Source organism: Mus musculus, chromosome 18 (genome assembly GCF_000001635.26).
Source record: "Mus musculus strain C57BL/6J chromosome 18, GRCm38.p6 C57BL/6J".
Classification (NCBI taxonomy): domain Eukaryota; kingdom Metazoa; phylum Chordata; class Mammalia; order Rodentia; family Muridae; genus Mus; species Mus musculus.
In genome coordinates, this window is record NC_000084.6 from 9,624,969 (window position 1) to 9,641,667 (window position 16,699).

Below are 16,699 nucleotides of genomic sequence, written 5' to 3' on the forward strand. Positions count from 1 at the left end.
TGTGGTGTGTGTCTGCTTTCAAATGGGTGGCATGAATCAAACTCATATAGCAAACATGTCAAGCTCACATGACCTTTACTCACTGAGTCATGTCACAAGGTCCTACCTTTGTTCATTTTCAATTCTTTCTTATGATATTTATTATATACTTTTCAATTCCATATACAAGTTAGTAATACATGGTTGGCATTTGTCTGAGGTTACAATTTATGCACTTGGAAAATTAATGGAAATAATCAGTTTGTTTGTTTGTGCTCTCTCTCTCTCTCTTTCTCTCTCTCTCTCTCTCTCTCTCTCTCTCTCTCTCTCTCTCTCTCTCTCTCTCTCTGTGTGTGTGTGTGTGTGTGTGTGTTTGTGTGTTTTCAGGGATGTCCTAGGTAATCAATTGTGGATTCTCTTAGAGGAAAGGAGATGGTTGTTTAAATCTAACCATGCATAATTAAGAGCTGAAAAAGAGAGGAAAGAACCATTAGAAGTCAACAACAGTATCTATAGCCAGGTGGGATCAGGTACACGGGTGCTGTGAAACCTGTTCCCACTGACTTGGTTTCTGATGGACTTGCATGGCGTGAGAAATTATGTTTCAGAGTCTTTTAAAATTTAAGTTGCACTCAGAAGATTGAGTGAATCCCAGTGTCACCCAAGGCAGAAAACATGCATAGTAAAGTGCCTAAAGGCTGCCTGCTTACTTTCCTACAAGCACAGACCAGAGAGGCTCCAAAAATAAGCATGATGACTACACTGGACCCTGGAGAGTGCATTCCAAAATCAACAATACAAAACAAAATATGTGCTCCTAGCATGTGGAGCTATTTACAAGAAATTGACTGAGCAGCAAGCATTTACAGTCCCAGTGGTATCTTGAATGGGACTATGAAGGCAAGCCCAGCAACTCAGCCTCAGTCCTTTTGGAAAGCTCAGGGACAGATTTTAGTGTCCAGATGAGGGCTACATGAATTCACCTTTTCTGAACTTTGGTAATGAAGAAGTATTCCATTCAAATACAAAACCAGACTGTAATTTATAAAGAGAATTTGCCAGAGCTTCACAATTTCTTCAACTTTCACCCAAATATTCCATTAGCAAAGAAGGGCATGAGGCAATCAGTTCACTGGGAGCTAGAGGAGTGTGAGGAAGAAGCTACGGCAGAGGGAAATGTTTTATCTTTTCAAAAAGCTGTTTACTTTTTTATTTATTATGGTACCAAATTCCATCTCTCTTCTCGGGGTGTCTGAGCACCTGACAGTACACCTGCTTGGAGAGGACTGGATGAAGTTCACAGTCCACCTCTTCCCTTTTGGCCACCTGCCCACCAGGCCAGGAGAGTGTAAAACAGAATCCTGGAGGATCAGGATCCTGGTTGGGCTAGCAGTGAGTAGGGAAGGGAGGGAAGTGTTCTTTGAGAATCTTAGTGTTACAGATCCTTTAGGCAAAAGTCTTCTCTGACAATCCTTAATGAAGCAGCTCTCTGAGACATTCTTAGTTTGTTTGTATTTCTTTATTAGAAGTAAGTTTCAACACATACCCATGCTGGAGCTAGCTACAGTCCCTTCATCTTATATGTTTAGAACTTGTATATTTTAGCAAACATGTAGACACAGAGATGGTATTTAATATGGGGTCTGACCTACAATACAAATCTACCAACAAGATCTCTACTTCATACATCATTTGACTTTGTTAGTTAACAAAGAAAGGGGAAGGAGGAAGAAGAATAATGATCCAAAGTATTTTGAACCTGGTAGATGAGTATGGGAGTGCACATCTGACATCTCAACATCTGGAAGCTGAGACAGGGCAGGAGGATTGCACATTTTCTCTAGCTTGAGCTATATAGTGAAACCCTGTCTCAAATATAAAATAATAATAATAATAATAAAATCAATCAATTAATTAACTGTTTCTAACTTTCTATCTTTTTCTCTAAATCTCACTATGTAACCCTTGCTGACCTGGAACCCACTATATAGACAAGCTGTGTGACCAAAAGAAGCTGTGTCTGCTGTCAAAAACAGAATGAGTGATTAGAACTGCAGTGATAAGCCACTGCGGAGGGGCCTCAGAGTGCACTGACCTGGAGGTAGAGCTTGCACTGCCGTGTCATCCCGGCCTGGTTCCTGGCTGTGCATGATTCTGCATAAGCTCACATTAAGAGAAGACCATGGATTCTTATCTCCTTGTACAAAGCTCAAGTCTAAGTGGATCGAGGAACTCCACAAAAAAACAGAGACTCTGAAACTTACAGAGGAGAAAGTGGGAAAAACCTTGAAGATATGGGCACAGGGGAAAATTCCTGAACAGAACAGCAGAACAGAACAGCAATGGCTTGTGCTGTAAGATCAAGAATTGACAAATGGGCACCTCATAAAATTGCAAAGTTTCTGTAAGGCAAAAGACACTGTCAATAAGACAAAAAGGCCTCCAACAGATTGGGAAAGGATCTTTACCAATCCTAAATCTGATAGGGGACTAATATCCAATATATACAAAGAACTCAAGAAGATGGACTCCAGAAAAATCAAATAAACCTATTAAAAAATGGGGTATAGAGCTAAACAAAGAATTCTCAACTGAGGAATACCAAATGTCTGAGAAACACCTCAAAAAATGTTCAACATCCTTAATCATCAGGATCAAAACAAATCAAAACAACCCTGAGATCCGACCTCAAACCAGTCAGAATGGCTAAGATCAAAAATTCAGGTAACACCAGATGTTGGCGAGGATGTGGAGAAAGAGGAATACTCCCCCATTGCTGGTGGGATTGCAAGCTTGTACAACCACTCTGGAAATCAGTTTGGTGGTTCCTCAGAAAATTGGACATAGTACTACTGGAAGATCCAGCAATACCTCTCCTGGGTATATACCCAGAAGATATTCCAACTTGTAATAAAGACGCATGTTCCACTATGTTCATAGCAGCCTTATTTATAATAGCCAGAAGGTAGAAAGAACCCAGATGTCCCTCAACAGAAGACTGGATACAAAGAATGTGTTACATTTACACAATGGAGTACTACTCAGGTATTAAAAACAATGAATTTATGAAATTCTTAAGCAAATGGATGGATCTGGAGGATATCATCCTGAGTGAGGTAACCCAATCACAAAAAAACACACATGATATGCACTCACTGATAAGTGGATATTAGCCCAGAAACTTAGAATACCCAAAATATAATTTGCAAAATACATGAAACTCAAGAAGAAGGAAAACCAAAGTGTGGATACTTAGTTCCTTCTTAGAATGGGAAACAAAATACCCATAAAAGGAGTTACAGAGACAAAGTTTGGAGCAGAACCTGAAAGAATGACCATCCAGAAACTGCCCCACTTGGAGATTCACCCCATAAACAACCACCAAACCCAGACACTAGGCAGATGCCAACAAGAGCCTGCTGACAGGAGCCTGATATAGCTGTCTTCTTTGAGGCTCTGCCAGTGCCTGGCAAATACAGAAGTGGATGTTCACAGTCATCCATTGGACAGAACACAAGGTCCTCAATGAAGGAGCCAGAGAAATACCCAGGGAGCTGAAGTGGACTAAAGCCCCATAGAAGGAACATCAATATGAACTAACCAGTACCCCCAGAGCTCCTTGGAACTATATCACCAATCAAAGAAAACACATGGTGGAACTTGTGGTTCTAGCTATATATGTAGCAGAGGATGGCCTAGTTGGTCATCAATGGGAGGAGAGGCCCTTGGTCCTAGGAAGGCTCTATGCCCCAGTATAGGGGAATGCCAGGACCAGGAATGAGTAGGTGGGTTGGAGAGCAGGGGGAGGGGATAGGGGATTTTCAGGGGGAAACTAGGAAAAGCGGTAACATATGAAATGTAAATAAAGAAAATATCTAATAAAAATGTTTTTAAAAAGTGAGAGAAAGAAGACCATGGAGCTGTACGAGTCAACGTATTTCATTGTCCTCATCCCTTCAGTAGTTATTACTGCCATTTTCCTTTTCTTCCAGCTTTTCATGAAAGAAACATTGTATGATGAAGTTCTTGCAAAACAAAAAATGAGAACTAAAGTTGATTTCTACAAAAACAGATCAAAAGAAGGCAGAAAAGAAGAAGAATAAAAAGAAGAAATCCAGAATGGGACCCTTCATGAATCTGATTCTGAGCATGTATCTTGGGACTTTAAATTATCCGATGCTTCACCCGTGGAGGATGAACAGTTTGTGCCTGCTCCATTGAATGTGGCTGAAACTTCCAGTAGTGTTAGGGAAAGAAAGAAGGTGAAGAAACAAAAACCTCCACTTGAAGAGCAGATCATCAAAGAAAGTGATGCATCAAAGATTTCAGGCAAAAAAGTAGAACTTGTCCTAGTTACAAGCAGCCCCACCCCAAGCAGCTCCCTTGAAGAAGAAAGCAGGGCAGAAGACATCTAAAAATGGAAGCAATGAACAAGATTAAAAGATGAAAATGCTGATGGCACCTTAAAAAAAGCAAGAAGTATTACTTTTCCATCGAGACACTAAACAAGAAGGTGGACTAGGAAAGAAGAAAGACTTGTCAAAGAAGCAAAAGACAGAAAACATCTTGGTGGATGAGCCCCTTATTTGTGCAACTACTTACATTCCTTTGATGGATAATGCTAACTCAAGTCTCATGGTGGATAAGAGAGAAATTATTGATATGATTAAACCTGATCATGTAGAAGGAATCCAGAAATCTAGAACAAAAAAAGCTGAAGACTGAAACTGACAAAGAAAATGCTGGTGTGAAATTTAAAGATTTTCTTTTATCCTTGAAGACTATGATGTTTTCTGAAGATGAGGCTCTTTGTGTTGTAGACCTGCTGAAGGAAAAGTCTGGTATGATAAAAGATGCTTTAAGGAAGTCGAATAAAGGAGAATTGAGTGGTCTTCTGCATCAGCTTCAGGAGAAGGAGAAGCTGCTCATTGCCATGAAGGAAGATGCTGCTGCCACAAAGGAGTGCTGTAAGCAGTTGACTCAGAAAATGATGACAAAGAACGAAAGAAGCAGTGTTGTTATAGCAAGGATGAAAGATCAGATTGGAACACTAGAAAAGAAACACAATATATTTCAAAACAAAATGCATGACAGTTACCAAGAAACTCAGCAGATGCAGATGAAGTTTCAGCAAGTTCGGGAACAAATGGAAGCAGAAATAGCTCGTTTGAAGTAGAAAGATGGTATCCTGAGAGATGCTGTCAGTAACACTACAAACCAGCTGGAAAGCAAGCAGCCTGCAGAGCTAAATAAACTGTGCCAAGATTGTGGGAGGCTGGTGAGCAAGCTGAATGAGAAGACAGGAAAGCTGCATCAAGAGGGAGTCCAGAAGAAGAATGCAGAACAAGCTACTACCCAGTTGAAGGTTCAACTACAAGAAGCTGAGAGGCGGTGGGAAGAAGTTCAAAGCTATGTCAGGAAGAGGATGGTAGAGCATGAGGCTGCACAGCAAGACTTACAAAGTAAATTTGTGGCCAAAGAAAATAAAGTCCAGAGTCTACATAGGAAGCTCACAAACACCTTGGTATCAAAACAGCAGTCGAAGAAAAGACTGACACAGTTAATGGAATCAGAGCAAAAGAGGGCAAGCAAAGAAGAGTCTCTGCAAATCCAAATGCAGGAGATTTTGGGACAAAATGAGGCTTTGAAAGCTCAGATTCAACAATTCCATTCCCAGACAGCAGCTCAGATCTCTGCTCCAGTTCTAGCAGAAGAATTATGTGAGGTGATTGCAGAAAAGAATAAACAGCTAAAGCAGACTGAAGATTCATTAGCAAGTGAACAGGATCATTTAGCAAGCAAGAAGGAGGAGCTTAAGGATGTACAAAATATTAATTTCTTATTAAAAGCTGAAGTGCAGAAATTGCAGGCCACAAATGAGGTGGAGAAGATGCAGAAGAATATTCACATAAAGGATGATAAAATAAGACTGCTTGGGGAGCAGCTGCAGCACGAGGTTGCCAGCAAAATGGAAGAATTTAAGATTCTGAATGGCCAGAATAAAGCATTATAATTGGAAGGTCAGAAGCTGCAGGCCATTGTTTCTCAACAACTTAATAAAGATGTTGTGGAACAAATGGAAAAATGCATTCAAGAAAAAGATGAGAAGTCAAGAACTGTCAAAGAATTACTGGAAACTAGACTCATTCAGGTGGCCACCAGAGAAGAAGAGCTAAATGCCATAAGAACAGAGAACTCCACCCTGATGAGACAAGTTCAAGAGTTGAAGGCTAAGTAGAGCCATCAGGTTTCTTTTGTGTCTCTAATTGAAGATCTTAAGAGAGTGACCCATGAGAATGATGGACAGACAGATCAAGTCTGTGGAAGAGCTTCTAGAAGTTGAACTTCTCAAAGTTGCTAATAAGGAGAAAACTGTTCAGGCTTTGAAACAGGAAATAGAAGTTATAAAAGAAGAAATGGGAATGCCCATCTTGAAAAGGCTCACCAGATGTCTGTCACTTCTTAAGTCCAGGAGCTGCAGAACTGATTAAGAGACAAGGAAGAGCAGGTGAACAGCATGCAAGTTGCTTTAGAAGACAGGGACAGAGAGAGGGAAGTGCACACAGTTGAAGAACTGGAAAGTATGTTGAAAGAAAAGAAATTAAGAGAATAGAAGCTAAATTAAAAGACATAGAGAGTGATCTTTCTAAGAAATCAGAGCTGTTAAAGGAGGTGCAAGAGGAAAACAAATTATTTAAGTCCCAACTCAATTATCAGAACCACCAACAGGCATCTTTTCCCTCTCAGGAAGAATTACAAAGGGTAATTTCAGAAAAAGAGAAAGAAATAACTATCTTTGCAATGAGTTAGTCTTTGAAGAATGCTGTTGAACATCAGAGTGGGGGGGGGAGATGAAAGACAGCAACAAGTAGAAGCTATTGAGTTTGAGTCCAAAGACCTTCTCAAGAGTTATTTTCAATGGTGTCTATCCCTTCTAATTTGAGTTACAGTGAATGGTTACATGGCTTTGAAGAGAAGGCAAAAGCGTGCATAGCTGGAACTTTGGAACCTTGGACACAGAGGTGGTCAAGGTTTTGGAGCACAGACTGAAAGAAGCTAATGAAAAGCACATGCAGCTACAGTTGGAATGTGAAAAATACAAATACAATTGGTCCTTGCAGAAACAGTAGGGATTTTGCAAAACTTCAGAGAAGTGTGGAGCAAGAAGAAAGTAGGTGGAAAATTAAAGCTGAAGAATCTCAAAGGACAGCGAAGCAGCTGAGAAGAGAAAGAGAACATTTGGAAATGGAGCAAGAGAAGGCTGAGATGGAGTGACCAACTTATGTGACAGAGAGCTCAAGACAGTTAAATGAAACACACTCAAAACTTCTAAACAAACAAACGGAGAGAAAGAAAGTAGCTGATGATTTGCTGCATAAGGCTTAACAGTCACTAAACTTTATTCACTCAAAGCTGCTGGAGACACTGTTGTTACTGAGAATAGTGACATTTCCCTAGAAATGGAGACTCCTGAGAAAGAAATGTCTGTAAGTCTCAATCAGACTGTGACACAGTTACAGCAATTGCTTCAGGATTACTTCAATTTACTATTGACAACCCACAAAGGAGAAGTAATCCAGGTGTGGGGTTCAGACACTAAGAACTGCTGCTTCCTTGTACATAACAGTACAGATGACATTACTCAATGTAAAGTGGTCTTCATGTCACTCAAGAAATGTTCCCTCTCATAGGTGGCAGCTTTGACCCTTCTTGTTTTGTTCCTTTTGTGCACACATTTTGAAGTCTTTTGGTTTCAAGGGAAAGAACTATAGCATAGTTACTGCAGCCTCCTGGCAGGCAGCTTGGTTGTGATGTGGCTATGTGGGTTGGTCTGCTGCAGTGATGCCTTCAATTACCCTTTAATTGATTCTGATCCTACTCCAGGGCAAGTGTCCATGGGCATTTACCTTCTTTTTTATGACTGGTTGCTTTTGGCTTTGTTTTATCAATGTTGGACTGAAAATAAAGGCATTCTAGCTTTGTAACATGAAAAAAAAAAAAAAAAACCAGAACTGCAGTGATATGGAGAAGTTTTTAAGTTGCAGGTCCAAGCTTTATTACCTAGTCTAGGCTAGCTTTAACTAGCTGCATAGCCATTCCTTGTCAATCTCTGAGTTAGGACTAACATCCTGTGACCAATAGATTAAAACCACCTTGGAATCTATTAACAAGCTACTATGTTTCACCAGCCCAAAAGCTAAAAATGTTATTGAGAAGGTTAGACTGACTCCATGACAGGCTTCAAATTGGCAGTTCAGGAGACTATGCCTAAGAATTGGGCAAATCCAGGAGAGCCCAGGCAAGTCATGTCCATCTCTGTGTTTCTGTTTTGGGTTTTATCAGGAGGCCAAGAGGGACAAAGTAGATTCTTACTTTGTCAACTGGCCAGGGGCACTGGAAGACGCTCCCCAGCCCTACCAGAAGCCAGAGAACTTGCTAGTTCTCATCTTGATTCTGAACTGGCCGTGGGTCTATGGGCTTCCCATGCACGAGGAAGAAGGCCATCTGAGACAGTCTATTCATTTTAGTTTTGTTTTCTCAGGAACATGCTTCTGTGTCTGTCTATGTATATTGTTTGTGCTTTTTGTCCTCTTGTACAAATTTTTCTTTGATAAAAGAACCACTGGGCCTGGTCCTAAACCATTTTAAGGACTTTCATCAAGACTTCGGTCTGGTTGTTCATCCTTGCAAAAAAAATGACCCACCTGTGGCCTGACTTTCCATCTCCCCATCATTTATAAGGTGAAAGTTTAGTTTATGAGGCCTGGGACCACCCGGACCAAGTGCCATATATCACCAGGTGACAATACCTGGTCTAGAAGCCCCTGTTTGGATGAGACCTCTTCTTATTAAGGGCCTTGCCACTCCCAACCCTACCTCCTCTAAGAAGAGTCAGCCTTGGCCCCTGTAACGTCCCCTTTCTGCTCCCAAGAAGGACCTCAGTCTCCCGCCTTATGTTCTTGTTCTACAGCTGCTGCACCCGCCCAGCCAGCACCGACAAATGGAGGAACAGCCCATGACTCCCCTGACTCTCCTGACTCCACGTGGAGTCCACCTCACATTCCGACCAGTACTGCCAAGAGGGCTGACTCTACTACAGCCTTACCCCTCTGTGCTTCGGCACCCATGGAAGCTCAGAGAAGACAATTCATGGCGTATGTGTCATTTGCCAGTAATGATCCTTATAATTGAAAGTTGCAGAACCCCCCACCCCCCATTTTTAGGAATATCATCAGCTCTCACAGGTCTTCTAGATTCAATTATGCTGACTCACCTGCCCACCTGGAATGACTTTCAGCAATTGCTCCAGGTCGTCTTCATAACAAAGACGAGAAAGAGGATCCTGGGAATTGGTTCTGGGAGCAAATGGGCTGCCCACTCAAATCCAGGCTGATATGGATGTAGCCTTTCCCTTGACTCTACTATCCCACTGGGATTTTAACACTGCTGAAGGTAAGGAAAAGCTCCAGGTCTTCCACCAGATTCTGATGGAGGGCTTTTGAGAGGCCATCAGAGGGCCCACAAATTTATCTAAGGTGAGTCAGGTAATACAGGTAAAGAGGAAAGTCCCAGGGAATAACTAGCAAGCCTTTTTTTTTATCATACTTTTTTTTTATTATGTATTTTCCTCAATTACATTTCCAATGCTATCCCAAAAGTCCCCCATACACTCCCCCCCACTTCCGTACCCACCCATTCCCATTTTGTTGGCCCTGGCATTCCCCTGTACTAGGGCATATAAAGTTTGCAAGTCCAATGGGCCTCCCTTTCCAGTGATGGCCGACTAGGCCATCTTTTGATACATATGCAGCTAGAGTCAAGAGCTCAGGGGTACTGGTTAGTTCATAATGTTGTTCCACCTATGGGGTTGCAGATCCCTTTAGCTCTTTGGGTACTTTCTCTAGCTCCTCCATTGGGGGCCCTGTGTTTCATCCAATAGCTGACTGTGAGCATCCACTTCTGTGTTTGCTAGGCCCCGGCGTAGTCTCACAAGAGAGAGTTCTATCTGGGTCCTTTCAGCAAAATCTTGCTAGTGTATGCAATGGTGTCAGCGTTTGGATGCTGATTATGGAATGGATCCCTGGATATGGCAGTCTCTAGATGGTCAATCCTTTCGTCATAGCTCCAAACTTTGTCTCTGTAACTCCTTCCATTGGTGTTTTGTTCCCAATTCTAAGAAGGGGCACAGTGTCCACATTTTGGTCTTTATTCTTCTTGAGTTTCGTGCGTTTAGCAAATGGTATCTTATATCTTGGGTATCCTAAGTTTCTGGGTTAATATCCACTTATCAGTGAGTACATATTGTGTGAGTTCCTTTGTGATTGGGTTACCTCACTCAGGATGATGCCCTTCAGGCCCATCCATTTGCCTAGGAATTTCATAAATTCATTCTTTTTAATAGCTGAGTAGTACTCCATTGTGTAAATGTACCACATTTTCTGTATCCATTCCTCTGTTGAGGGGCATCTGGGTTCTTTCCAGCTTCTGCCTATTATAAATAAGGCTGCTATGAACATAGTGGAGCATGTGTCCTTCTTACCGGTTGGGACATCTTCTGGATATATGCCCAGGAGAGGTATTGCTGGATCCTCCGGTAGTGCTATATCCAATTTTCTAAGGAACTGCCAGACTGATTTCCAGAGTGGTTGTACAAGCTTGCAATCCCACCAACAATGGAGGAGTGTTCCTCTTTCTCCACATCCTCTCCAACATCTGCTGTCACCTAAATTTATGATCTTAGACATTCTGACTGGTATGAGGTGGAATCTCAGGGTTGTTTTGATTTGCATTTCCCTGATGATTAAGGACGTTGAACATTTTTTCAGGTGCTTCATTGCCATTCGGTATTCCTCAGGTGAGAAGTCTTTGTTCAATTCTGAGCCCCATTTTTAATGGGGTTATTTGATTTTCTGGAGTCCACCTTCTTGAGTTCTTTATATATATTGGATATTAGTCCCCTATCTGATTTAGGATAGGTAAAGATCCTTTCCCAATCTGTTGGTGGTCTTTTTGTCTTATTGACAGTGTCTTTTGCCTTGCAGAAGCTTTGCGGTTTCATGAGGTCCCATTTGTCAATTCTCGATCTTACAGCACAAGCCATTGCTGTTCTATTCAGGAATTCTTCCCCTGTGCCCATATCTTCAAGGCTTTCCCCCACTTTCTCCTCTATAAGTTTCAGTGTCTCTGGTTTTATGTGAAGTTCCTTGATCCACTTAGATTTGACCTTAGTACAAGGAGATAAGTATGGATCGATTTGCATTCTTCTACACGATAACAACCAGTTGTGCCAGCACCATTTGTTGAAAATGCTGTTTTTCTTCCACTGGATGGTTTTAGCTCCCTTGTCGAAAATCAAGTGACCATAGGTGTGTGGGTTCATTTCTGGGTCTTCAATTCTATTCCATTGGTCTACTTGTCTGTCGCTATACCAGTACCATGCAGTTTTTATCACAATTGCTCTGTAGTAAAGCTTTAGGTCAGGCATGGTGATTCCACCAGAGGTTCTTTTATCTTTGAGAAGAGTTTTTGCTATCCTAGGTTTTTTGTTATTCCAGATGAATTTGAAGATTGCTCTTTCTAATTCGTTGAAGAATTGAGTTGGAATTTTGATGGGGATTGCATTGAATCTGTAGATTGCTTTTGGCAAGATAGCCATTTTTACAATGTTGATCCTGCCAATCCATGAGCATGGGAGATCTTTCCATCTTCTGAGATCTTCTTTAATTTCTTTCTTCAGAGACTTGAAGTTTTTATCATACAGATCTTTCGCTTCCTTAGTTAGAGTCACGCCAAGATATTTTATATTATTTGTGACTATTGAGAAGGGTGTTGTTTCCCTAATTTCTTTCTCAGCCTGTTTATTCTTTGTGTAGAGAAAGGCCATTGACTTGTTTGAGTTAATTTTATATCCAGCTACTTCACTGAAGCTGCTTATCAGGTTTAGGAGTTCTCTGGTGGAATTTTTAGGGTCACTTATATATACTATCATATCATCTGCAAAAAGTGATATTTTGACTTCCTCTTTTCCAATTTGTATCCCCTTGATCTACTTTTGTTGTCGAATTGCTCTGGCTAGGACTTCAAGTACAATGTTGAATAGGTATGGAGAGAGTGGACAGCCTTGTCTAGTCCTTGATTTTAGTGGGATTGCTTCCAGCTTCTCACCATTTACTTTGATGTTGGCTATTGGTTTGCTGTAGATTGCTTTTATCATGTTTACATATGGGACTTGAATTCCTGATCTTTCCAAGACTTTTATCATGAATGGATGTTGGATCTTGTCGAATGCTTTTTCCGCATCTAACAAGATGATCATGTGGTTTTTGTCTTTGAGGTTGTTTATATAATGGATTACGTTGATGGATTTCCATATATTAAACCATCCCTGCATCCCTGGAATAAAACCTACTTGGTCAGGATGGATGATTGCTTTAATGTGTTCTTGGATTCAGTTAGCGAGAATTTTATTGAGTATTTTTGCATCTATATTCATAAGGGAAATTGGTCTGAAGTTCTCTATCTTTGTTGGATCTTTTTGTGGTTTAGGGTTCAGAGTAATTGTACCTTCATAGAATGAGTTGGGTAGAGTTCCTTCTACTTCTATTTTGTGAAATAGTTTGTGGCAGGACTGGAATTAGACCTTCTTTGAAGGTCTGGTAGAACTCTGCACTAAACGCATCTGGTCCTGGGGTTTTTTGGTTGGGAGACTATTAATGACTGCTTCTATTTCTTTAGGGGATATGGGACTGTTTAGATCGTTAACTTGATCCTGATTTAACTTTGGTACCTGGTATCTGTCTAGAAATTTGTCCATTTCGTCCAGGTTTTCCAGTTTTGTTGAGTATAGCCTTTTGTAGAAGGATCTGATAGTGTTTTGGATTTCTTCAGAATCTGTTGTTATGTCTCCCTTTTCAATTCTGATTTTGTTAATTAGGATGTTGTCCCTGTGCCCTCTAGTGAGTCTAGCTAAGGGTTTATCTATCTTGTTGATTTTCTCAAAGAACCAACTCCTCGTTTGGTTAATTCTTTGAATAGTTCTTCTTGTTTCCACTTGGTTGATTTCACCCCTGAGTTTGATTATTTCCTGCTGTCTACTCCTCTTGGGTGAATTTTCTTCCATTTTTTCTAGAGCTTTTAGATGTGATATCAAGCTGCTAGTTGTACTCTCTCCAGTTTCTTTTTGGAGGCACTCAGAGCTATGAGTTTCCCTCTTAGAAATGCTTTCATTGTGTCCCATAGGTTTGGGTATGCTGTGGCTTCATTTTCATTAAATTCTAAAAAGTCTTTAATTTCTTTCTTTATTTCTTCCTTGACCAAGGTATCATTGAGGAGTGTTGTTCAGTTTCCACGTGAATGTTAGCTTTTCATTATTTATGTTGTTATTGAAGATCAGCTTTAGTCCATGGTGGTCTGATAGGATGCATGGGACAATTTCAGTATTTTTGTATCTGTTGAGGCCTGTTTTGTGACCAATTATATGGTCAATTTTGGAGAAGATAACCTGAGGTGCTGAGAAGAAGGTATATCCTTTTGTTTTAGGATAAAATGTTCTGTAGATATCTGTTAAGTCCATTTGTTTACTAACTTCTGTTAGTTTCACTGTGTCTCTGTTTAGTTTCTCTTTCCACGATCTGTCCATTGATGAAAGTGGTGTGTTGAAATCTCCCACTATTATTGTGTGAGGTGCAATGTGTGCTTTGAGCTTTACTAAAGTTTCTTTAATGAATGTGGCTGCCCTTGCATTTGGAGCATAGATATTCAGAATTGAGAGTTCCTCTTGGAGGATTTTACCTTTGATGAGTATGAAGTGTCCCTTCTTGTCTTTCTTGATAACTTTGGGTTGAAAGTCGATTTTATTCGATATTAGAATGGCTACTCCAGCTTGTTTCTTCACACCATTTGCTTGGAAAATTGTTTTCCAGCCTTTCACTCTGAGGTAGTGTCTGTATTTTTCCCTGAGATGGGTTTCCTGTAAGCAGCAGAATGTTGGGTCCTGTTTGTGTAGCCATTCTGTTAGTCTATGTCTTTTTATTGGGGAATTGAGTCCATTGATATTAAGAGATATTACGGAAAAGTAATTGTTGCTTCCTTTTATTTTTGTTGTTAGAGTTGGCATTCTGTTCTTGTGGCTGTCTTCTTTTTGGTTTGTTGAGGGTTTACCTTCTTGCTTTTTCTAGGGCATGGTTCCCATCCTTGTATTGGCTTTTTTCTGCTATTATCCTTTGACGGGCTAGATTCGTGAAAAGATAATGCGTGAATTTGGTTTTGTTGTGGAATACTTTGGTCTCTCCATCTATGGTAATTGAGAGTTTGGCTGGGTATAGTAGCCTGGGCTGGAATTTGTGTTCTCTTAGTGTCTGTATAACATCTTTCCGGGCTCTTCTGGCTTTCATAGTCTCTGGTGAAAAATCTGGTGTAATTCTGATAGGCTTGCCTTTATATGTTACTTGACCTTTTTTCCTTACTGCTTTTAGTGTTCTATCTTTATTTAGTGCATTTGTTGTTCTGATTATTATGTGTCGGGAGGAATTTCTTTTCTGGTCCAGTGTATTTGGAGTTCTGTAGGCTTCTTGTATGTTCATAGGCATCTCTTTCTTTAGATTTGGGAAGTTTTCTTCTATAATTTTCTTGAAGATATTTTCTGGTCCTTTGAGTTGAAAATCTTCATTCTCATCCACTCCTATTATCCATAGGTTTGGTCTTCTCATTGTGTCCTGGATTTCCTGGATGTTTTGAGTTAGGATCTTTTTGCATTTTCCATTTTTTTTTTTTGATTGTTGTGCCGATGTTCTCTATGGAATCTTCTGTACCTGAGATTCTCTCTTCCATCTCTTGTATTCTGTTGCTGATGCTTGCATCTATGGTTCCAGATTTCTTTTCTGGGTTTTCTATCTCCAGCGTTGCCTCACTTTGGGTTTTCTTTATTGTGTCTACTTTCCTTTTTAGGTCTAGTATGGTTTTGTTCCTTTCCATCCCCTGTTTGGATGTGTTTTCCTCTTTTTCTGTAAGGATTTCTACCTGTTTGGTTGTGTTTTCCTGTTTTTCTTTAAGGACCTGTAACTCTTTAGCAGTGTTCCCCTGTATTTCTTTAAGTGAGTTATTAAAGTCCTTCTTGATGTCCTCTACCATCATCATGAGATATGCTTTTAAATCTGGGTCTAGCTTTTCGGGTGTGTTGGGGTGCCCTGGACTGGGCGAAGTTGGAGTGCTGGGTTCTGATGATGATGAGTGGTCTTGGTTTCTGTTAGTAAGATTCTTACGTTTACCTTTCACCATCTGGTAATCTCTGGAGTTAGTTGTTATAGTTGTCTCTGTTTAGAGATTGTTCATCTGGTGATTCTGTTACCCTCTATCAGCAGACCTGGGAGACTAGCTCTCTCCTCTGAGTTTCAGTGGTCAGAGCAGTCTCTGCAGGCAAGCTCACCTCTTACAGGGAAGGTGCACAGTTATCTGGCGTCTGGACCTCCTCCTGGCCAAAGATGAAGGGCAAAACACGACCTTTCCCAGAATCTGTGTTGCTTTGGCCTGTCCCAGAAACTGTTAATTTCAGTAGTCCATACTCTCACCTGTGCAGACTACTTTCTGTGGAGTCCCAGAACCAAAATGGCTCCCTCAGATCCTGAGGCTAGGGCCTCCTGGGCCGGGTGGACACCTGACCTCTGGCCGGGAAGGTGACCGGATGTCTGAATCCTGAAAATGGCGCTGCCTCAGAAGGTCTGTGGCTCTCGCCTGTCCCAGAAGCTGTTAGCTTCTGTAGTCCACACTCTCACCTGTGCAGGCTGCTTTCTTCCGAGTCCGGGAACCAAGGTAGCTCTCGCCGATCCTGAGTCAAAATCCTAGCCTCCTGGGCCGGGCAGACCCCTGTCCTCTGGCCGGGAGGGTGGTGGATGTCTGAGCCCGAAAACGGCGCTGCCTCAGAAGCTCTGTGGCTCTCGCCTGTCCCAGAAGCTGTTAGCTTCTGTGGTCCACACTCTTGCCTGTGCAGACAACTTTCTGCAGAGTCCTGGAACCAAGATGGCTCCCGCGGATCCTGAGGCAAAAACCTCCCAGACCGGGCAGACCCCTGTCCTCTGGCCAGGAAGGTGGCTGGATGTCTAGAGCCCAAAAACGGTGCTGCCTCAGAAGCTCTGTGGCTCTCGCCTGTCCCAGAAGCTGTTAGCTTCTGTGGTCCACACTCTTGCCTGTTCAGACAACTTTCTGCGGAGTCCTAGCAAGCCTTTTTTAAGCCTACAGGACCTACACTCCCTTTGACCCAGAAGCCAGAGAGCACCAGTCAGCTATGAACGTGACTTTTTTTAAACAAAGCTGCCCCTGACATCCGTTGGAAGTTTCATCCACTGAATGGCTTTGCAGCCTGCCTCTGGCACCCAAAAGTTAAACCCTATTTGACTTTAAATGGTAAGACTTGAAGAGAAACTTCAAGGGACAATTGACTTGGACATGCCTACCTCAAGGATTCAAGAACTCACCTACCATCTTTGAAGAGGCATTGCATGAGGAGGCTTGGGTGACTTCTGATGGGCCCACCCCCAGACAACTGTGCTCCAGTATGGAGATGGCACTCTAATGCTTGGCTCCCTACTTGGAGACATGCCAGAAGGCCACATGAGACCTGCTACAGGAGCTGAGTCAACTTGGCTACTGAGTGACTATCTGCTTAGAAGGCCCAGCTTAGTCAACTTGGGGTCACCTATCTAGTGTACATATTCAAGGGAGCAGC

At 41.6% G+C, this 16,699-nt stretch overlaps 1 pseudogene; it reads left to right on the plus strand.

Moving 5' to 3' along the window:
• Positions 3,886–7,559, plus strand: Gm4834 (predicted gene 4834; annotated as a pseudogene).